The sequence below is a fragment of the Balaenoptera acutorostrata genome, chromosome 20, assembly GCF_949987535.1.
Source record: "Balaenoptera acutorostrata chromosome 20, mBalAcu1.1, whole genome shotgun sequence".
In the NCBI taxonomy this organism is placed as follows: Eukaryota; Metazoa; Chordata; class Mammalia; order Artiodactyla; family Balaenopteridae; genus Balaenoptera; species Balaenoptera acutorostrata.
The window spans coordinates 10888405-10912113 of NC_080083.1; positions in this window are offsets into that span (position 1 = coordinate 10888405).

The window sequence follows — 23709 nt, forward strand, 5'->3', positions numbered from 1 at the left end:
AAAATTAACTGGCAATTAAATTTCTGAGGAAGTGTTTGAAACTCCTACAAGCTGTGCCTCATTGTTTTGCAAGATTGGGTACACAATGTAATAATTCCATCTGCAAATTAATTTTCTCTCACAGCTTCCGATGTAACTGCAGTGCCATTCATTTAGTTATTCATTCATCCTTTTATTCTGTGCACATTTACTGTGTATCTTGTGTGAACCGGGCAGTCTGGGGAAGACAGAGGTTGGTCAGATACAGCCTCTGTCCTGCAGGCAGCTCCCTGTCTGGAAGGAAGGCAGAATTTTCTCAGAAATAGGTCACAGGAGACAGAATGTGACCATTCCTTTCGAAGGAGATGGATAGGGCTTTGGACTTCCAGATAGGGGAAGGATAACTCCTGACTTTGTTTCTGTGGACAAAGAATAGAAAGAAAGCTGAAGATGATAGGAACTAACATTTTTTCTCCTTTTTTATTGAAATGTAGTTGCTGTACAACATTGTATAAGTTACTATATAGCCATTCACAATTTTTAAAGGTTATACTCCATTTATAGTTATTATAAAATATTGGCTGTATTCCCCTGTTGTACAATATATCCTTGTAGCTTATATCCTAATAGTTTGTACCTCTTAATCTCCTACCCCTATATCGTCCTTCCCTCTCTCCACTGACCACTAGTTTGTTCTCTATATCTGTGAGTCTGCTTCTTTTTTGTTATATTCACTAGTTTGTTGTATTTTTTAGATTCCACATATAAGTGATAGCATACAGTATTTGTCTTTCTCTGTCTGACTTATTTCACTTAGCATAATGCCCTCCAAGTCCATCCATGTTACTGCAAATGGCAAAATTCCTTTCTCTTTTACGTCCAAGTAGTATTCTAGTGTGTGTGTGTATGTGTGTGTGTGTGTGTGTGCACGCACGCATATATATATATATATATATATATATATATATATATATACCACATCTTTATCCATCCATCTGTTGAAGGACACAGGTTGCTTCCATATCTAGGCAATTGTGAATAGTGCTGCAATGAACATTGGGGTGCATGTATCTTTTTGAATTAGTGTTTTTGTTTTTTTCAGGTATATATCCAGCAGTGGAATTGCTGGGTCATATGGTAGTAGCTAACATTTATTGAGCACATGCCGTACGCCAGACCCTGTCATGGGTGTTTTGCATATGGGACCTCATTCAATCCTTAGAACAGTCCTGTGAGGTAAGGTTGTTACCCCCACTTACAGATGGGGGAGCTAAGGCTCAGACTGGTGAGATGATTTTCTTGGGATTATGTAGCTAGCAAGCATCAGAGTCTGTATTGGAACTCAGAACTGTCTGATTAAAACATTTCCCACTAAACGTGCTACTTCTCTAAGGATGATTTCTTTGCCATGTGGTTTGTACCCTTCCTGCTTCTCATCAGCACAAATGAAGCAGCTGGTGAGGGTCTAGGTGGCAGATATTCCAAGAATGAAGTGACTTCAAATGTGCTCTGAAGAAAGAAGCTGCTGAGATTGGAGGAGAGATGGATAATCTATCGTTTTTTGAGTATCTGCTCTGGGTCTACTTGGTGCTTCCCATACATTTGTTCGTTTAATCCTCACATCCACTCTGTGAGTTAGGCATTATTATCTGCATTTAAAAAAAAAAAGAAATGGAGACTTAGAGAAATAAAATGACCTATCCAAGGTCACATGACTGGTAGATGGTGGAGCCGTGATTCAAGCTCAGGTCTGCCTGATTCTGAAATCTGACTTTTTTCATCTCACCGTGTTACCTTTTATGTGGTGTGGTGTACATTCAGCCTCAGAGTGTGACGGGCTGTCACAGGGTGTACGATGGAAGTTGTTCTTATGGTTAGGAATAAAGAAGAAGGGATGATTTATTCTGACCCTATGCCCTGATAGAGTCAGGATTCATCCTGATTCTATGTTGCTGTCCCTAGCTGGATCCTCAGACAGAGCCAATCATCTTGTCTACCTCTTTCTGAGAGGCCCTAATCTATCCCATGGTAACTACTAATGCCTGGACAGAGACGATACTCTATCCTACCTGGATTCTTCCCCTGAGCTTCAGACCTACATGTTTGTCTCCTGGACACCTCCTTCCACATGACCTAGGAATGTAAACCCAGCCCAGGAATGCAAACATGGCATGCCGAAATGAAATCACCTTTTCCTGCCCATCCTCCCACGTTTCCCCATCTCAGTGAATGGGACCACCTGAGAGTCTTCCTTTTCAATTCCCTTTCTCTCTCACTCCTACAAATAGCAGCTTGTATTGTTAGTCCTTGATCGGACTGCATCCTATTGTTCTTTCAGAGATCTCCCTTTTTCCAGTCCCACACCACTGCTTTGGTTCAGGCATCATCCATTCTCCCTCGATTGTTCTGCCTCTGCTCTTTTTTTTTTTTCTTTTTTTTTTTCACACACACACACTGTATTTTATTTTTACAAGAGATAAATAGACTGACACCAAGCATTGTACATGGATGACCACAACAAAAGCAACAATGATTGCAATTACCACACATGAAACACACTCATACTATGTCATAATATTGACATTCTGCTCTTTTTTTTCACATCTTTATTGGAGTATAATTGCTTTACAATGTTGTGTTAGTTTCTGCTGTACAACAAAGTGAGTCAGCTATGTGTATACATATATCCCCATATCCCCTCCCTCTTGAGCCTCCCTCCCACCCTCCCTATCCCACCCGTCTAGGTTGTCGCAAAGCATCGAGTTGATCACCCTGAGCTATGCAGCAGCTTCCCACTAGCTATTTTACATTTGGTAGTGTATATATGTCAATGCTACTCTCTCAATTCGTCCCAGCTTCCCCTTTCCCCCCGTGTCCTCAAGTCCGTGCTCTACATCTGCGTCTTTATTCCTGCCCTGCCACTACGTTCATCAGCACCATTTTTTTAGATTCCGTATATATGCATTAGCATATGGTATTTGTTTTTCTCTCTCTGACTTACTTCACTCTGTATGACAGACTCTAGGTCCATCCACCTCACTGCAAATAACTCCATTTCGTTTCTTTTTATGGCCGAGTAATATTCCATTGTATATATGTGCCACATGTTCTTTATCCATTCATCTGTCGATGGACACTTAGGTTGCTTCCATGTCCTGGCTATTGTAAATAGTGCTGCAATGAACTTTGGGGTACATGTGTTTTTGAATTATGGTTTTCTCAGGGTATATGCCCAGTAGTGGGATTGCTGGGTCATATGGTAGTTCTATTTTTAACGTTTTAAGGAAGCTCTATACTGTTCTCCATGGTGGCTGTATCAATTTACATTCCCACCAACAGGGCGGGAGGGTTCCCTTTGCTCCACACCCTCTCCAGCACTTATTGTTTGTAGATTTTTTAATGATGGCCATCCTGACTGGTGTGAGGTGATACCTCATTGCGGTTTTGACTTGCATTTCTCTAATGATTAGTGATGTTGAGCATCTTTTCTTGTGTTTGTTTCTGCCTCTGCTCTTGATCGAAGCAGTCCTTATACTGTAGCCAGAGCGGTGGTACTGGGGACATGAGTTCTGAACTAATTATGTGCTGTCGCCTACGGCACACTACTTTATCTCTGTGTCTCATTTTCCTTGTAAGTGAACTGAAGATAACAGAATCTACCTAGTAAGGTTGTTGTGTGAATTTTCAGAATGGTAAGTGGGAAGCATGTAGAAAAGGATCTGGCTCATAATAAACATTCAATAACTGTTAGCTAATGTTATCATTATTTAGGTAAATTTGATGATGCCTAGTGCTGCTCACATTTTCTTTCTTCTTTTCTTTTTTGATTGTTTCTCATTTCCTCCAGAATGAAATCTAAGCTTCTTATCAGGCATTTTTTTATCAGGCCTCTGACTATCTATCTAGCGTCATGTCCTGGTGTCACGGAACTCATCCCTAGCCCCTGTCTCTAACTCCCATCTTTCCCCACTTTTAATTCCATCCATATTGATTGGGTTTCCAGGCTTCAGCACAGGGAGGGGAACCAAGGCAGAGCTACAGATTTCCTGAGTTGAGGAACTGGTACTGAGAGTCCAGGAGATGTAGAGAGGAGAGAGCTGCACAGACAGAGAACTCTGGAGATCTCCAGAGGGTCCCACTCAAGTATTCAACTGAGAACTGACCAGGGCCTGCATTTGAGGAAACTACCTGAGACCAGGGAAAGAACCATCCAACGGATTAGAAGTAACAACGTCCCGTGCTCACACAGGGCTGAGAAGAATGCCAGCCAGATTAGAAACCCTGTGATTCGCAAGGTGTGTTGAGCGGAGCATTAAGGCTCCAGCCTCAGCAGGAGGGAATGGTGAATACTGCTCTGGTCCTGCCTGACACATCTGAGAAGCAAAGCCTGAAAGGATTAAACTGTTTTCAAGTAACGTGACTGTATCCCAGAACATAGCTCAAGAATATTGATAGGAATACACAAATATCCAGCACCCAACAAGGTAAAATTTACAAAATCCGGTATCCAATAAAAAGTTATCAGGCATGCAAAGAATCAGGAAAATACGACCATAATATTCGTATATTTATACCAACCACTATCCACAGACTCTCTGGGCTTAAGAAAAACTATTCCTTAGGGAGATTACAAGAAGGAAATTGCAAACTTTTGTCAAAATATTTGGCTGCCAAAACGTTCCTGTTTGCTTAACAGAGACAAATGCATGAATGCCACAGTACTATCTGTTCTTCGTTTCATGATCCTCCCCCAAATAACAGCCTCTGTTGATATGCGCTGGCAATTTGAGAATAAGAAACTTTAAAAAGTAACTAGATCACCAATTCAAGACGGTAGACAATGAACATGGGGGCATCCCCATCCCCCCAAGCTAACTTCCGACACAGTTAACTCTTTGTGTGTGTTGAGAATGCTTAAGATTTACTCTCAGCAATTTTCAAGTATATAATACCATATTATCAACTCTAGTCACCATGCTGTAAATTAGCTACTCTGAACTTATTCTTATAACTGGAAGTTTGTACCCTTTGATCAACACCTTCCCATTTTCCCCTCCATCCATTCCCTACAACCACTATTCTATTCTCACTTTCTATGAAATTGGCTTTTTAAAAAGTTCCACATATAAGTGATACTGAACAGTGTTTGTCTTTCTCTGTCTGGCTTATTTCACTTAGCATAATGCCCTTAAGTTCCATTTATGTTGTCACAGAAAGCAGGATTTCCTGTTTTTTTTTTTTTCTTAATGGCTGAATAATATTCTAGTGTGTGTGTGTGTGTGTGTGTGTGTGTGTGTGTGTGTTGTGAATAATGCTGCATTGAACATGGTGTGCAGATATTGCTTTGAGATACTGTTTTCATTTTCTTTGGGTAGAGGCCCAGAAATGGGATTGCTAGATCAGATGGTAGTTCTATTTAAAATTTTTTGAAGAACTGACATACTGTTTTCCCGTAGTGGCTGCACCAATTTATGTTTCCACCGACTGTGCTCAAGGGTTCCCTTTCTCCACATCCTCACCAACACTTTTTATCTCTTGTCTTTTCGATAGTAGCCATTCTAACAGGTGGGAGGTGATATCGCAAGGTTTTGATTTGCATTCCCTGATGATTAGTGATTTTGAGCACATTTTCATATTCTTATTGGCCATTTGTATGTTCTTCTTCGGAAAAAATGTCTATTGCGGTCCTTTGCCCATTTTAAAATTGGATTATTCGCTTTTTTTGCTATGAGTTGTATGAGTTCTTTATTTATTTTGGATATTAACCTCTTATTGGATATATAATTTACAAATATTTTCTCCCACTCTGTAGGTTGCCTTTTCAATTTATTGTTTCCTTTGCTGTGCAGAAGCACTTAGGTTTGTTTATTTTAGCTTTTAGCTTGTTTATTTTAGCTTTTGTTGCCTGGGCTTTTGGTGTCTTACCCAAGAAATCATTGCCAAGACCAATGTCAAGGATAGTTTTCCCTATGTTTTCTTCTTTTACATAATGCTAATGAATAGTATTAGAAAAAAGTAAGTTTTTAAAAAACCACTTTATTGAGGTATGATTTACCTGTAAAAAGCTGTCATATTTGTACATATCTAATGTACACAACTTATGAGTTTGGGGATAAGTATACCCCCATGAAATCATCACTAGTATCAAGGCCATAAACATATCTATCACCTCCCAAAATTTCCTCTCACTCCCTTTAGTGTTGTTATTATTAAAAAAATGTAAGTTAAGTATGTGTGATTAAAAGCTAAGAATACCAGTGGGAGAATACATAAAATATGTAAATTCCAAACCTAGAAGAAAGATGAAACAAAGCAGATTTCATCAATTCAACCAAAGCCAGAAAGGGAAAAATAAGAACAACAAGAAAGTGTGGAAAACACAAAATCATTTGACATGAGTAAGTCTAAGTAACCATAACAATGTGTTAAGTCGACTTACTAAAAAGACAGAGACTCACAGAATGAGTAAAAAACCTAAAATCCAGATATATGCTGTTTACATGAGAAATTCTTAACAAAATGACAAAGGAATGTTGAAAATAAAGAAAAATATAAAGAAATATTAGCAAATAAATCTGGAACAGTGATATTAATATCAGGAAGAATGGAATTTATGTAAAAAGCGTTATAAAGGGTAAATTGAAGCCCTAGTTATAGAAAAAAGGAATAATCCATCAAAGAATGATCACTAGTATGAACTATTACATGCCAACAACATAGATTTGAAATATTAAAGCAAAACCAGGTAGAAATACAAGGAGAAATGTACAAAGCCACAATCATATATAAAACTAAAATGTGAATGCAAGAAAAAATGGACAAAACCTCATACTTTACTCATAAATTGACATAGCAAATAGATTTAAGAAATTAAGAAAAAAGGAAACTTGAATAGAAAACAAAAACTTTGATTTTGTTAGTTTTGTGACTAACAGACAATATAGTTTTCTTTTCAACTATATTACTTGTAATTATGTTTTAGATTAAAAATCAACCCAAGTAAGGCCACAAAGGAAATTTCAATAAATTCTGGAAGGCAGAAGCAGGCCATTTTCATATAGGCGGATTTAAACAGGCCATTTCCATATGCAAAATGCAATAGAATTAGATATTAACAACAAAAAGATAACCAAAGAATCCTACATAGGTGAAAGTTTTAGAAAATCACATACACGTTTTGAACTTGGGTTAAAGAGGAAATCAGAAGGGATATTAAAATCTCTTTATATATTGATAAAAATAATATTGTGGAGCAAAATTTGTGAGTTATAGACAAAATAGTATTCTGGGGAAAATTTGTAACCATAAATACTTTTATAAAAATAAAAGAGCTTAAGATCAAATTAATCTTTCAGCCCAAGAAGCTAGATGAAGCACAAATAAAAAATAAGACCCCATTCCCTATTAAAAGTAATCTCCTCAAACTATATATAGTAGAAAACTTCCTTCATTTGCTAAAGGATATTTACAAGAGACCTACAAAATAAGTCAGGAACAGGGTAAAGATACTGCCTATCATCTCCACTTAATGCTGTACCTGCGCTCCAGGTTCAGTCGTCCTCAATCCAGGTTGTCTATCAGGATCACATGGGAGTAAAAATAGCACACACACACACACACACACACACACACCCCCCAAAACACGAAAGAAGGATTTGTATACTTTGATACTATAGTCATTATGTATGTATCTGTATATATATCTATATCTACACAGTTCTGGAAGTATAGTCACCGAAAAGACACCAGTGGTACCTTTGGGGAAAGGGCTTGGAATTAAGGGATATGGTAGAGGGAAGTTTGCTTTACTTTATTTGTAATGATTGAAATTTGTATTTTTCACTGATAATTATTTTAAATTACTTGTGAAATTAAGAAGATATAAAAAGAATGTAAGAAGGTAACTAGGGTCTTGTTGGAGCTGAGGCTACAGACAAGTGATACCAATGGCCTGCGTTTGGCGTCTGGAGTCAGGACAAGTAGAAATGGTTTCCAGTTCCATTCCTGAGTGGGCACTTATGTTCTCTGAGACAGAGTTGGATGGTGATACCCACCCACAGAAGAGTTGTTGAGATCATGTGGGACAATTTATGGACAAATGCTCTGCACAGTCTATTGGTGCACACAAATTATGATATACTATAATTATGTCTATTTATATTACATTGTATATAATTTATTATATAATTGTATTACAATGTACCACTATGTAATTATATTGTAATGTGTAGCACTTTGGAGAGAAAGCGAAAGAAGTAGAAGATAAAGAAATATCAATGAACTTTATGTGAAAGTGCCAAGTAAAGGACTAGGTATTTAAAAGCTCGAACTCAAAGTCACAAAGTTGAATTTTAAACAGAGGTCACCCTACTCTAAGCCCAGATCTCTTTCCATGTAACTTAAACATTTTATCTAGCCCACCCCCTTTTCAGTCTAATTATTATATCACAAGTTCACTGAACTTGTTTTTCTTTTTCTTTAGATTCTACTTACCCTTATGGCATGTTATTTCAACACTGGAATTTCTTAGATTGCCAGTAAATTGCCATTCATTTAGTACAACACAAAGCTGTTGATTAGTTCTATCGAGCCTAGGACCAACACATCTTTCCTGAACTAGGAGGGTAGAGTACTTATTTTATAGAGTTGTTAGTATCTGGGAAAAATATGAATGTTCATTTTGAAAGGTTTAATAAATTCTTTGTGTTGGACATAATTATCAATAGTTTTACTATGGAGTTGATATTTAAAAAGTTATCTGGAAATAACATGGATTCTATGAGCTTCCAGGATCCATCTTGAAGGGAAGGTAGGGATCAGAGTCTGTGACTAGTGGCTGGAAACTGATGCACATGATGAATATAAAATCATGGGGATTGTGGAGGAACTTCAAATACACTTAGTCACCAAACGTCTGGATGCATGAGCTAAGGCCTGTGTCTGGAGAATTAAGCCTGGTAGCAAGGAACTTCCATGTTGAAAATGTATTAATCATTATTTACTCCACTTCAAAAATTGCTATGGTCTCACCCTTAGTATTCACAACAGAGCAATACAGTAAATTAAATGCATCTTCAATTCTTCAGAGCTGCTCCTACAGAATTATTATACCTAAATATTGTGTTTTAATGAACTGTACTTAATTTCAACCCAATCAAGTGATGGTCTGGGCTGCATCTTCCTCCCAGGGGTCTGAGACAGTCTGTCTGGCGCTGCCTTTGACGTGTGGTTTCAAATGTCATTCTCGAAACCCCCTCCTGCTAAGCCAGGTTCAGCACCGCTCTTCTTCTTTACTGCGTAAGTTTCTAGGAGGTGCGTGGGGGCAGGGAGGGGATGCGGCTAGTAATGACCAAATTGGGAGATCTTTATCTTGGAGAGAATAAATGAAAGTCTGGAAACCGTGAATGCCAGTGTATGCTCTTAGGCTGCAGAAAAGGGAAGCAACAACAGATTTCACGCCACCGCCCCCTCCCCAGGGATTAAAGTCTGGAGACCATGAGATCCAAGCTCAGGAATGGGAAGAAAGCAAGGAGATAAAAACGGCCGCAGTTCAAAGTCAGCGTACTTCCATAGTCCACCTTTCTGTCCCAGGTACAAGGCAAATTCATGGCAGACACACTGGGACAGAAAACCTCCCTTCCTCTGCTCAGCTAAAGCTCTATCTGGCCTGGATGTCCCCCTCATTCATCCATGAAACAGACTCGTTCTCAGAAGCCAGAGCTGCAAAATTCACTGATGGCCTTGAAGCCTCCTTCATCTTTGCTCTCAGGGTTTCATGCAGGGAAGGGAGGTTCTCCCAGCCAGGCCAAGAGAGGCCATGACCTTAGCCCAGATTTGGTTCTTAGGGCCCCTTCTGCCCATTTTCTGTTAAGGTCTAACCATACAACTACTGTTAACCAGGGTTACAGTTAAGATACCTTATTTTTTTCCATAGCACAGATCCTCTTCCAATATACTCTTTATTTAATTTTGTTTATTGTTTGTCTCTCCCCCACCAGAATGGAAGCTCCATAGGACCAGCATTTTGATCATCTTGTTCACTAATGAATCCCTAGTACCTGCCTCATAAAAATCTGTTGGATAAATGGATTGAATGAATGAAGTCCTCCCTATACTCGTTCATCACTGCACATACTCACCACTCAGACACCCATCCTCCCCACACCACTGCATGAGCCAGGACAGGTTAGGTCATGTTGCATGAAAATGAACTCTGAAATCTCAGTGGTTTAATACAACTACAGTTTATTTCTCATTCATGCTGCCTTGGTTAGCAGGGGCCAGGGCTGAACTCACATGGTCACACAGGGATACAAAGTGATGAAGTTCTGCCATCTGGAATGTTGTGGTCACTGCAGCACAAGAAGAGACACCTAGAGGGTCACAAATGGGCACTTCCGTGCTTTAGCCGAGAGGAGGCACAAGTCATTTCTGCCCACAGCCTATTGAATGGTCACGTGGGTCCTGCCTAACTGCGAGAAGTGGCTGGGAGGTGTGGGGAGAGAATGGACTACTGGGGGAACATCATTGTCTCTGCCCACTCAAGCCCATTCATACTCATTTATATACACGCACACTCACCCACACCCACTCACACCCACTCATGCTCACTCTGACCCAGAGCTGCTCCTATCCACCCGTACACCAGGCCCAACCATCATATACCCGTGTGCAGCGTCTAACTCATGCCTCTCCTGTTCTCCCCTCTCATTATACCCACCATACCTCTCATGTCTCTTCATAGCCAACCATATCTATTGCCCCAGTCTATATCTAATTCCTCTTGTTTCTTCCAAAACAAATTGCTCTTTGGCATAGGGGGACCTCTCTGGGTAGAGCACCGGATGCCATCTTTTGAAACACGGGGATTCCTTTGTTTTGTTAAAAAATGTTATGGGCTCACATGTTAGCAGCAATATTTGTAGTAATTCTTTTTTTAAATTTTTATTTATTTTTTTAATTGGAGTAAAATTGCTTTATAATGTTGTGTTAGTTTCTGCTGTACAGTGAAGTGAATCAGCTATATGCATACCTATATCCTCTCCCTCTTAGACCTCCCTGCCCCACTTCCCCCCCAGACTAGGCCATCACAGAGCACCGAGCTGAGCTCCCCGTGCTCTACAGCAGGTTCCCACTAGCTATCTGTTTTACACATGGTAATATATTTATGTCAAACGTAATCTCCCAATTCGTCCCACCCTCCCCTTTCCCCGCCATGTCCACATGTCTGTTCTCTACGTCTACATCTCTATTCCTGCCCTACAAATAGGTTCATCTTGTTGATTGAACAAACACTTAATGTTAAAAAAAATCTGCCATGAATTCAGCAACTCTGAAGCATCGGTACCGGCTAGAAAATCAATTGTGCGTTGATACAGAAGCGTACAATTTATCGAGGTTGCAGACAATGCTTCGAGTACATACGGATTCAAGAGTCCTTTGCAGTATGCCATGGCCCTTGAGTTGGAAGCTGCTGAAGTAGAAGAGTGCTAATGAGCTTGCTGGCCAGTGAAGCCGACCTCAGGGTGTGAATCTGTGTCGCTCCAAGAGTGGCTCGTGGTTGGCTGTAATCCTGTCAGTAGCCGAACGTCACTTTAACCACATGGCTTGCTCTCTCCTCAAGCACAAACCCCATTTGCAATACAGACCTCGGCTTGCCGTGAATAGAAACTGCTGTCTAGAAAGTGATCCATTATCTCCCCCGCTGTGGTCCACTCACCTCCAGGGTTTCATTTCGCATTTGACGCCCCCTGAAGATGCTAACATTATGTCAAGAATTTTCTGCAAATGAAAAGGATTCATTTAGGGAGCTCTGCCTGAGCTGAGGAGAGATTCCAGGACGTGTGGGTGTGAAGTGTCCAGAGAATGAAGCCTAGACCTCTGGGCTCCCATAGTCTAGTGCTGATTTTATCACTTTCTCCCACTTTCCCACCCATCCTCCCTGTATCACCCAGACCACCTGTCTCTTCAGTCTTAAGGACTTCCAGCCTAGGGTCAGCTTCTGCCAAGGGCAGTGAAGGATGGTTCTAGAAACATAGCTGCTTCTTAGAAGTTCCTGAATCCTCAGTCTGTCCAACGTTCTTTTGACCTTCAAGGGTGAAGTCAAATTGGTTCACGGCCCTTCTCGAGTATGGTGAATCTCGACTATGCACCCATCTTCATAGCTGAGATTTCCTCTTAGACTGTTGTGCAGCCCATATGGGGTTGAGTAGGGAGCTGGCTCTTTTTAGTGAGCACTGAGGATGGTGGGATGGGTTATGCCACGGGGCAGGGTACCTCAGTGGCTGGTTTTCTGGAGGTGAGTGGTCCCCATTCTTCCAAGGTACGGCCAGCTTCCCTGGCCACTGCTCGCTGCCCCCCAAGTCCTCACATTCACTGCACTGACTAGAGATGGTCCACATCCCCGTCTTCCTCTTGTGTTACAATTTCTCCTGCGTGCTCCTGTATACCAGCAGCTTGTGGTTCCCTCTTCAACTTGGAAATGAAGATCCCTTCTACATCTTTCCTTCTCGTACAAAGTCTTCTCAGTTTCCAGGTCTCTAACAAGTCCCTCCCCAGTTTTCAAGCATGACTGTGTATGTACATACTTATTTTTATTTTGTATTTATTCTTCTTTTTCACTTTTTAATTGGAATTTATTTTTTAGAGCAGTTTTAGGTTCGCAGCAAAATTGGGCAGAAAGCACAGAGAGTTCCCATGGACTCCTCACCCCCACACACTCACAGCATGTCTGTTTTTATAGCATCTACAGAATTTCTATGGATTTGGGGGTGTGGGGTTGGCTGCAGCCTGGGCTACCATCTTGAGACCAGAAGTGCATCCCATGTGCAGGAGGAAACCCCGCATCTCTCTTAACACCTCAAGGATGTGCTAAGCCCTAGCCTCTGCTGAGTTCTCGATCACCCTATGGCACTCCTGAATGTTCTGTGCCTTTTCTCCGCTGAATCGCCCCTCTGGGGATCACATCGCCTCACTGGGCACTTCCCCATCTTCTTCACTGCCCCAGAGTGCCAGAGCGTCAAGGTGTGTGTGAAGCACAACTTAGGAAAGTGCTGGGACATGGGGGAAGTTTCTTTCTCAGACCGGCACAGTAAAGGATGTAACATGGATATTAGGAATCCTTGGGCACAGAAGCCCCTGGACCGTTCCTGGTTACTAAGTAAATTTTTTGGTTTTCTTGTCTCTTTGGGCTCCAGGCTCTACTGCCTTTCTTCCTTCTTCTCTCCGGCTCCATCCCCCAGCCCCCCATTTTCCCCATAGTTAACACAGAGCTGGTCAGCCGCATCTTTATCCAGGTCCTGACCTTCCAGGCTATGCACAGAGGGTCTTGTTTTCAAAACCCAACACCCACGGAGGTGTGTTTCTGCACAAAGACGCTTCTCTTTGTGAGGAGAGCTCGTGATCTGCCCTCTGTCCTTCTTTCCCTTTGCCTGTGATACTTTCAGCCATAGATTCACAGAAGCTAGGGCTGAGTGAGACCTCAGAGTCCCTCTGATTAAACACCCCCATTTGATGCTTGACAGTCAGACCCTGCTTGCACCCCTCCCGCCTCCAGGGCGAGGGGTGGTCCACCTTATTTTGCCACGTGGACAGTTTATGCATCTTCTTGAGCTTTTGCTCACTAATCTGTAAAAGGGAGACAATAGACTAAAATCTGCCTCCAGGGTTGTCCCGAGGATGGACTGAGGTGTCGGAGCCTGGTATAGACTCAGTGCTGGGTACGTGTGCACTATTGCTGTCCCGTCTTGGAGCAGATCTGATGGATCGAAGGAAGCGGTCTCACACAGTGAGCAGATCCGTCCTTGACCCTGTTTGTTTTTAGCCAGAGCCACTGTGGAAGACGTCTGCCATGGCACACTGGGCAGCCAGAGGTGAGAGTGCCCCTGCTTGCAACTTCTTTGGGTGACAGTGCCTGCCATTGGGCAGATTTGATTTTTATACAACTACAGAATTTCTGGGAGATTGGTGGCAGAAGGAGATGCAGCGGCTGGGAGGAGGAGCTCTCTGGGAGGTCCGGGGCTGGCGATGTAAGCCTGACGGCGTGTAGGCTTGGGTATCAGCTTTGATGGGACCTCAGCTATGTGGGATAATGGGGAGGTGATGTCGGCCAGGCCAGGGCAGGACTCCTGTAGGAATCTTTGTGCCCTCATGACTTGACCTTAGAGAGTGGACTCTGCCTGACAAATGACATTGGCCACAGACAAAGCTGCTACAGTCACAGGCTGAACCCTGACCTGGCCCCTCTGTCAGGCCAGGCACATACTGGTTTTCACCTCTGAGTGAAAGCTTGTCATCACTCAGGGTCCCTTCCCACGCCCTCCCCTCCAGGGGCCTCTATCACTGCCTGTTGGCGGCAGCTCTGAAGCTGGCAGATGGCATGTGTCTGCCTCAGAAGGGTTCCTTCCCAGTTCCGTTTGCAGCTCCCCTAGGATACCACCGATGTTCTCCAGAGGGGCTGTGAAATTCTCAGATAATTCTCAAAATAAAAGTAATTTTAATACATTTTCATTTAAAAATAATAAGTGCTAGACAGAATCAGAAAGTCGGTTGCAGAAGGAAGTCAAGAAATGAAGCCAGCCACCATCACCACCTCCCCTGGGAGAGCAGGCAAGTTTCCTATGCTCACAGCCACCCTCCGTAGGTGTCAGATCCCCAGATCCAGCTGCAGGGGGGTCCACACACTCCATCAGCACTCCTACGACATGGGAGCCTGAGCCCTAAACTCCTTGAAGGCAGAGCTCATCCTTTGGCGCTGCTGAGACAGGTTTATTACAGATCAGGGAGTCCCAGGGACCCCGAGACAAATACACTGACTTTCCCCACCTCCCCCGGCACTCTCTCCCTTCTCCCTCCTCCAAGTTAATGTGCTGACATCCTCCCTCTTCTCACCTCCTCATTTATCCCCACAGCTTCTTAATTTCTCAGACTTCCCCTTCCCTCTTCTCTCTTCCCCTCATCTGTCTCTCTACCCTTTTCTTCTGTCTTCTTTCTCCTCCTTTGGAGTCAGAGAAACAAGGACTCGAAGGCTGGATAGAAAAGTGTGGATAATCTGGTCCAAACTCACCCTTCTTTCAGAGTATTTCTGTCCCCTCCCATCACTGTATTTCATTCTCATGATCTTTGACCTTCATCTACTTTGACTTCTCCCTGTTTCTGACCCTGTCACTATTGCTGGGTCTTATCTTGCCCCTTCTCCCTTCTCCATTCTTGCCCTCCCCTCTCCCCTCCATCTCTGTCCCTATCATGACCCTGTCTTTGTCCCCACATCTCAGAGGCTCTAATGCTGTATTTGTCCCTTCCCCCTGCTGCCACCTCCTCTGTCTCTATCCACACCACCTTTGCTCTCCCTGTCTCCTTTCTCTGTCTCTCCTCGTTCTGTCTGTCTCTGTCTGTGTCTTTGTCTTGTCCCCATCTCTCTTTCATGGCCTTTCTTACTGGAAGGCCTATAGGAGGTCATGGCTTCAGCCCTTGTTTCTTAGTCATTTGGGAGATGTTGAAGACTGGGGGTTTCAGTGACATCTGACAGGGTGAGGAGTCAGGTCCTGGGACTTTGGTTCAGTCCTACAGGTGACTTTTCTTCATTCTCCCCCATCCCTCCCCCTTCTAGTGTCCCAGGATGGGACCTGCACTTACCAAGGAGCCCTCACACTTGAGCCCTGGGTCTGAGCTGCTTAGAAGCTGGGGAAGGACAGGCTTCCTTTGTCCTTGGGGCATCGGCTCTGAGGTGGACATTTGCTGGTTTGGAGATTATCTCCTGGCTGCCACTTTTCGAGTGGATTATCTGGAGAAGGGCAGTGAGCTGTTCCTCATCTGATCTGAAGGCGATTCTCGAGCTCAGACTCCTTTGTATTACAGTCTCCTGAAATTTGTCGTGGTCTTGAGAGATGGAAGAACACCTGGGTGGAAGAGACAGGGGGAGGTGGGGCTGGAGAAGGAGACACACACACACACACACACAGAGACTATTTTTCAGTATGTATGTGTGTGTTTCCTCTCTCTTGAGCCTGACATGAATGCCTTACTATTTCCTTCCACCTGTCAGAATCGTTTTCTTCAAGTCTTCCTGATTTGTCTTTCTCTTCTCTCGGCATCCCTGCCCCCTGTAGTAACTTCTCCTTCTGATCCAACTTGGGACACATGACTTCTCCCTCTTCTCTTATGACCCATATCCTGCTAATTTCCTACCTCCCTTTCCATTTTTTTAGGGAGTGACTAATAGTAGGGGTTCAACAATAGTTGAATTGGTTTCTTCTCTGTACAGTTGGCCATTTGCCTCCATCAGCCCTGCTCAGCACCTGCTCACAGGTGAGGGAGACGGGCTGGTCAGGCTTTTCCTCATCTGCCATCTCCTACCAACTCCTTATGTTACCAAGTGCTCATCCCCTGAGTCTACCCAAGTTCTACATTCCCATGGGGCCACTCTATCCTTTTTTAGTAAAAAGAGGGGCTCATTCTCCATCCCCTGTGCAGTGAGAAACCCAAAAGTCATGCCCCCAGATCTCTGGGAATTTTCCCAAATCTTACATCTCTGCTGGTCCTAACTCTCAATCTCACTTTCATGCCTATTTGTCAGACCACACTTCACTTCCCCAAAGGACCACTAGCACAGGACTTGGGTGTCATTTTATTAAAGGTTTGGGAGGGATAGAGGGATGTTATTAGATTGCAACCCTGAATAGCAAACAAGTTTGAATAATAGACATTTCTGATATTTCGGGGGGAAGTTTCTTTTTAAAATTTTAAAAGCTTTTCATTTTGGAACAATTTCAGACTTAGAAAAATACTGCAAAAGTAGTACAAAATATTTCCATGAACCTTTAATCCAGATTTCCCAAGTGTTAACATCATACATACAGTACAATGATAAAAATCAGGTAATTAATATTGATACAGTGTTATTATTCAAATCGTAGACCTTATTTGAATTTTCCCAATTGTTCCAGAATGTCTTTGGTGTGGCCCAGAATCCAACCCAGGATCACATGTTGCATTTAATTGTCACTTCTCCTTAGTCTCTTTTAATTAGTCTTTCTTTGTCTGGTGAGCTGTATTGTAGAATGTCCCTCGATTTGGATTTATCTGATGTTTCTTCATGATTAATTCAGGTTATATATTTTTGGCAAGAATACCACAGAAGTGATACTGCGTCCTTCTCAGTGCTTCCTATCAGGAGGCACATGGTGTTGAGATATTCCATCACTGCTGATGTTAACTTTGATCCTTTGGGTTCAGGTGGTGTCTACCAGGCTTCTCTGATGTAAAGTTATCAGTTTCCACTTGTTGCTTAATAAATATCCTTTGGGAGGATACTTTGAGACTGTAAATATCCTGTTTCTCATCATATTTTTTGCCCACTAATTTTATTTAATTTATTTTATTTATTTTTTAACATCTTTATTGGAGTATAATTGCTTTACAATGGTGTGTTAGTTTCTGCTTTATAACAAATTGAATTAGTTATACATATACATATGTCCCCATATCTCTTCCCTCTTGTGTCTCCCTCCCTCCCACCCTCCCTATCCCACCCCCCCATCCCACCCCTCTAGGTGGTCACAAAGCACCAAACTGATCTCCCTGTGCTATGCAGCTGCTTCCCACTAGCTATCTATTTTACATCTTGTCCACTGATTTTAGCATCCATTAATGATTCTTGACAGAAACATTACTACTATGGTGTTTGCCAAATGGTGATTTTCTATTTCCATCAATCCTTGTATTTTTTAAAAAAATAATTCATTAATTAACTTTTGGCTGCATTGGGTCTTCATTGCTGTGCGCAGGTTTTCTCTAGTTGTGGCGAGGGGGGGCTACTTTTTGTTGCGGTGCACGGGCTTCTCATTGTGGTGGCTTCTCTTGTTGCGGAGCATGGGCTCTAGGCACTAGGGCTTCAGTAGTTGTGGTTCGCGGGCTCTAGAGCGCAGGCTCAGTAGTTGTGGCACATGGGCTTAGTTGCTCCGTGGCATGTGGGATCTTCCTGGACCAGGGCTTGAACCCGTGTCCCCTGCATTGGCAGGCGGATTCTTAACCACTGCGCCACCAGGGAAGTCCAATCCATCTATTTTTATTAGTTGGAATTCCAATGTAAGAAAGGGTTTTCCTTTATTCATTCATTCATTTTATTCATACTGGTATTGGCTCATGGACACTTGTTTTATTCTATAGATTATAATCCATTATGATCATTATTTATCTTGTTCAAGTTATCTTAGGTTTGACCATTGTGAGCCTTGTTAAGTTAACACTTATATCCTATGCATGCTCCATCAGTTTTATTTAGCATTTCCTTACTTTCCGATGATCCCAGGATCATCTTGTACTTTCCCTGTCCAGCTCTGGAATCAACCATTCTTCAAAGAGCCATGGTTTCCTTATGCTAAGTGAAATAAGCCAGGCACAGAAAACAAATACCATATGATCTTACTCATATGTGGAATCTAAAAAAGTTGAACTCGTAGAACCAGAGAGTAGAACAGTGGTTGCTAGGGATGGGGGGGTGGGGGAGATGGGGAGATGTTGGTCAAAGGGTAAAACTTTCAGTTATAAGATGAATAAGTTCTGGGAACCTAATATATAGCATGGTGATTATAGTTAATAATAATGTATTGTATACTTGAAATTTTCTAAGAGAGTAAATCTTAAGTGTTCTTACCCCCCCACCCCCATGCAATGGTAACTACGTGAGGTGATGTATGTGTTAATTAACTTGATAGTGGTCATCATTTAACTATGTATCCATATCTAAAATCATCATGTTGTACATCTTTTTTTTTTTTTCTTTTCCACACACACACACTGTATTTTATTTTTACAAGAGATAGATAGACTGACACCAAGCATTGTACATGGATGACCACAACAAAAGCAACAATGATTGCAATTACCAAACATGAAACACACTTATACTATGTCATACATGTTGTACATCTTAAAAAAATTGATAGCTTAAAAAAAGGAGCTATGGTTCCAGTTAATGGAGAATGATATTTAGAAACCAATATCTGGTTTTTAGGTGTGCTTATTGATGCTGGGGTGTCATTCCTTCTAGGCCCTCTCTGCAGACAGAACTAGGAAACTTATGTTGTGAGATAATAAATGTTTGTTGTTTTGAACTGCCAAGTTTTGTGTCAGTAATAATAGTTTTTAGGTAGCAACAGATAACTAATAAGAAGGTTTTGGATGGAAAGGTCTTTTCAAAAATTTTTTAAATTAGAAATTTTTCTAACTTCTAATTTTATTGCACTGTGGTCAGAGAGTGTTGTTAACAATATTTCTACTTGAAGGAACTCACTGATGTTTTCTTTGTGACCTAATATATGTTTGATTTTTGTGAGGTTCTGTGTGTGCATGAGAAGAAAGCATATTCACTCCCATCAGAGTAGTATAAAGTTTGATATATATATATATATATATATATATATTCATAAGGTCTACTTTCTTGATTATGCTAATTAATTCAACACTTTTGCTGAGTGCCTACTATGGGCCAGGCTGTATACTGGGCTCTAGGGATAGAGATGAAGAATTCGGTTCCTGCTCTCATGGAGCTGATGGGTTTATAGAAATAGATAATCTGGATTGTAGGAATCATTCATTCCTGTAGGGCCCTCTGCCTTTCCTCAAAGAAACACCACTGCATCCAGATCCCCATTCTCTCTCTCTGATGGGCCATTCTATATCCTGATCTTAGAGGGGCCTTGCCCCTATCACATGGAGGGGAGTGACTTTCCTGGAGCTGGCTGTATATCTGAAGGCTCCCACATATCTTTGTCCTTACTCTGCCTCTCATTACATGCAGCTGTACTGGCTGACCTTCTCAAGCAGGTTTCATGTCACAGCCATTTTTTGCAACCTCCTGACCCCCAGTTTGGCTCCAAACAGAACCTGGTCTGCTTGGTGCCTATGCTGGACCTGGTGCTTCTCTCCCCCAAATTTCCTCCATCCCTCGTGCATGGGTGAGGTGACTACATGCAGTGACCGTGTTGTTTTTAGAGCACTGACACAACTCTAGTTCCCAGAGTTTATTCTGATTTCTTTTTACTCAGTTAGGTTCCTAATCTCACCCCCCTTGCTACAGTGTCTTGTTCAGTTAACCCAGGCTTAAGTCAGTCAGTACCAGGCCTTCCCCTGGCCAAAGAGATTAGCTCAGGGAGGGGCATATGACCCAAACCGTGCCATCTGGATGTGAGGAGAAGTTTCCCAGGGGGTTATAGGAGAGAAGGTTCTTTACTGGCCTGAGGGATCCATTGAACGCTAACCCTCCTCTCTCCAGATGGTGGAATATAGAAGGGATACCTGGAACTTCTGCAGCCATTTTGCCACCATGAGGGAAGCTGACACTAAAGAAGGCAGAAAGGAGAAATAAAAAGTACCAGGTCCTTGACGATATTGTTTAGCCACTGAATCCAACCATCTCTGAAGACTGCCTTTCCTCAAGAATGTCCAAGTCCTGACTGGATAAATCCTTATATTGTTTAGACTGGTTTGAGTTGGGTTTCTGAACTTGCAACAAAGATTCCTGATAGGATCAGGGTCTGTAAAGATTTCTACTGACTGGCTCTTCCATCCCTGCTCCCTGCATGACTCTTCTCAGTCCCATCAGGGGGATGCACAAGGTTCTACTCTGCTGACAAGGCTTCTTGTCTGGTGCAGCATCGACCTGCACATGTAGGGGCTTTGGGTCAGATGCACATGGGTGTTCAAATTCCATCAGTGTCCCTCACAGCTGTGTGGCCTTGAACAAGTTACTTAACCTCTCAGTGTTTAAGTTTTCTTCTCTGTAAAATGGAACCCTCCCCCCCCAAATGAATGCCATTCTTCTTAGGGTTCTTGTGAATGGGGCGATGCATATAAAACCTGGCACACAGTAGGACCACAGCCAATGTTGCTTCCATTTCACTCTGTTCCTGCCTCTTCATCATAGAGCATGCTTTCCTGTGCATCAGGCCTTAGAGGAGACGCTGGTCCTCCAGATGTAGGCATCTCTGACTTAGAATCTCAGTGATTTCCGGAGAAGAAAACAAATCTCCTTTGCCAGAGAAGATGAACAGCTCAGCCATTTGCTAAAACAAATATTAGCTCAGTGTTGTCCGGGGAAAGCAAACGGCTCCAAGAACTGTTTGTGTTTGTATCCTTCAAGGAGCTGATGAATATGCCGTTGAGGGCAAACATCTTGGGGGGGTGGAGGAAGGAGGCGAAGCCATTCTGGGAGCTCCCACCTCACCTCCTGTTCCTCCTGCAGGCGTCATTTATCTGGGGCTGGGGCATTTATCCATCACTGCCCTCCCTGTGTCTTAGGGCTGGTCTTCTGGCCGCCATGGCCACTCACACCTGGGGCCTAGAGCTGGCTTCAGCAGTCAGACTGGCTGTGCATTCAGATAAATCCTGAGAGTTTCAGGGGGAATTCAGGCCCTACTTATGGTGTTTATGGCATACATGTCAACCCAAGACTCAGCCACACTGGCACCATTGATACTATGGTAATTCTTTGTCGTGAGGGGCTATCTTGTACATTGAAGGATGTTGACAGTACCCCTGGTCTCTCCCCACTAGAGGCCTGTAGCACATCTCCCCCAGTTCTGACAACCAAAAGTGTTACTAAACATCCTTGGGGAAAGGCATCGCCTTTGTTTGAGAACCACTGTTCTACCCGAAGGCAGGGAAGAACTCTGGAATGAGCTATGTCTTGGTTCAAATTCTGGTCCTATCACTCAGCAACTGTAATGTTTGGCTGGTTAACTTAACTTCTCTGAGCCTCGATTTGCACACCTGTAAAATGGGAAGCACCATAGTACCTGTTTCATAGGATGGTTGTGAGAGGATGAAGTGAGATCATTTATAGGGAGGTGCCTGGCATTCAGTCTCCTTGATATGTTAGCCTGTTCCTGGTAGATTATAAACTGCATGAGGGCAGGGATCCTGCCTGTATTGTTCACCACTATGTCTCCCTCACCAGCACAGGGCCTGGCAGACAGATGGTGCTCAGGAAATAAATTTTGTTCTTGGGGCTGCTCTGGACCCCACTGAACTTTCACTTTACTGCTACTTCATCCTCTTGGCAAATCCTGGCCTCCCGGGGTGTGGGGAGGAAATCTTTTCTCCTTCCCATCTGGGTTTTATATACTTATCCTAAGCTCACACTTGCTTCCCTTGCCCTCCCCAGGACACCCTGAAGAAAGGTTCTAGAAAGCCCACTTTAGCCCTGGCTCATTCTCACCACCGCTGTCTCAGTTTCATGGTACCCAGGAGCATCTCTCTCTGAATTCCTATTGCTGACTCCCAGAGCATCCTCCAGATCATGGCTCATTGGCAGAGCAGAGATGACTGACCTATATCTGTGTCTAATGATCAAATCCTTCCCTGCTCAAATGACCAGTTCTGCCCACCTTACCAGGTTCCCTGGATGACTCATACCTAAGTACTCGCATTGGTGGACTTTTGGTCATTTCTGTAATCTGAAGGCTAGTTTGAGAAGCATAACTAGGTTCCCAGAATTATTTCTGTCAAAGGAAGAAGGGCATCTCACTCTGGTAATATGTGTCTAGATCTGTACTAGACTTCTGAGGACTCTGGAGAACAAGACAGGCTTCTCCCTGAAGGGACTGACAATTAAGTAGGGAAGCCAAGACTAATAAGGTGACAAGTAAAGAACATATAAGCTCTAAACTGATGACAAGAGGTTGTAAGTGGAGATGCAGAAGCCTCTCAGGAGGCTAGTTTTTCTCATCTCTATCCCCCACCCGCTTCACCTCTACCGCCAACTCTACCGCCAATCCTCTACCGTGGGATTTAAGCTTCGTCATCTCTGACCTGGAATGTGTCAACCAGCTCCAACTGGTCTTGCTGCTCCCATTTTCCTTGAATCTGCCTCCACAGAGCCGCCAAGGCAATTTTTCTAAAATGCTACTATGATTATATCACAGAATGCCTAGAATCTGTTTAAAGTTAATCACAGTGTTATCTGTAATCATGGAACATTGGAAACAATTAGGGAATGGTAGATAAGGAAATATTTCATAGCCATGAAAACCCACGTTTTAAAGACTACTTAGAGACATGGAAAAAGATTTGTACCATTACAAGAAAAAGAAATCTGGATTCAAAACTATATGGTACAATACAGATTTAGTAACTAGATATGTATATAATTGCATGGAATCGCAAGATTGGAATTACCGGTATCTGGAGAAAAGAACAATGGCTCTTTCTAGTTTGTAAGATACAGAAGATTTTTAATTTCTTCTAGACTATAAATTTTATCAGGTTTAGATATGGTCTATATGGCTTGGCATTAATTTCCAATGCCTAGCAGAGTACCTGGCATACAGTAGGCGCTCAAAACATTTGTTGGGTGGAATTAAGTATAGTTTTTATCATTTCTAAATTTTGTCCAAAAACATGGGCTTGGGTTGCATTTCTCCAGAAGCCGATGCTGAGACAAGGATTTGAGTGCAAGTAATTTGTCTGGGAGGGGGTCTCAGGTAGGGGGTGGGGAGGTGAGACAGGGAAGGGAGAGGAGCCACATGGAGTGGTTATCGAGTAGGTTACCACCGTGGGCAATGTTGGTTTGGTCTTGCTGGGCAGCTCTGGAGACTGTGTAGAACACACTTTTTTTAAAAAAAATTATTTATTTATTTATTTTTGGCTGTGTTGGGTCTTCGTTTCTGTGCGAGGGCTTTCTCTAGTTGTGGCGAGCGGGGGCCACTCTTCATCGCGGTGCTCGGGCCTCTC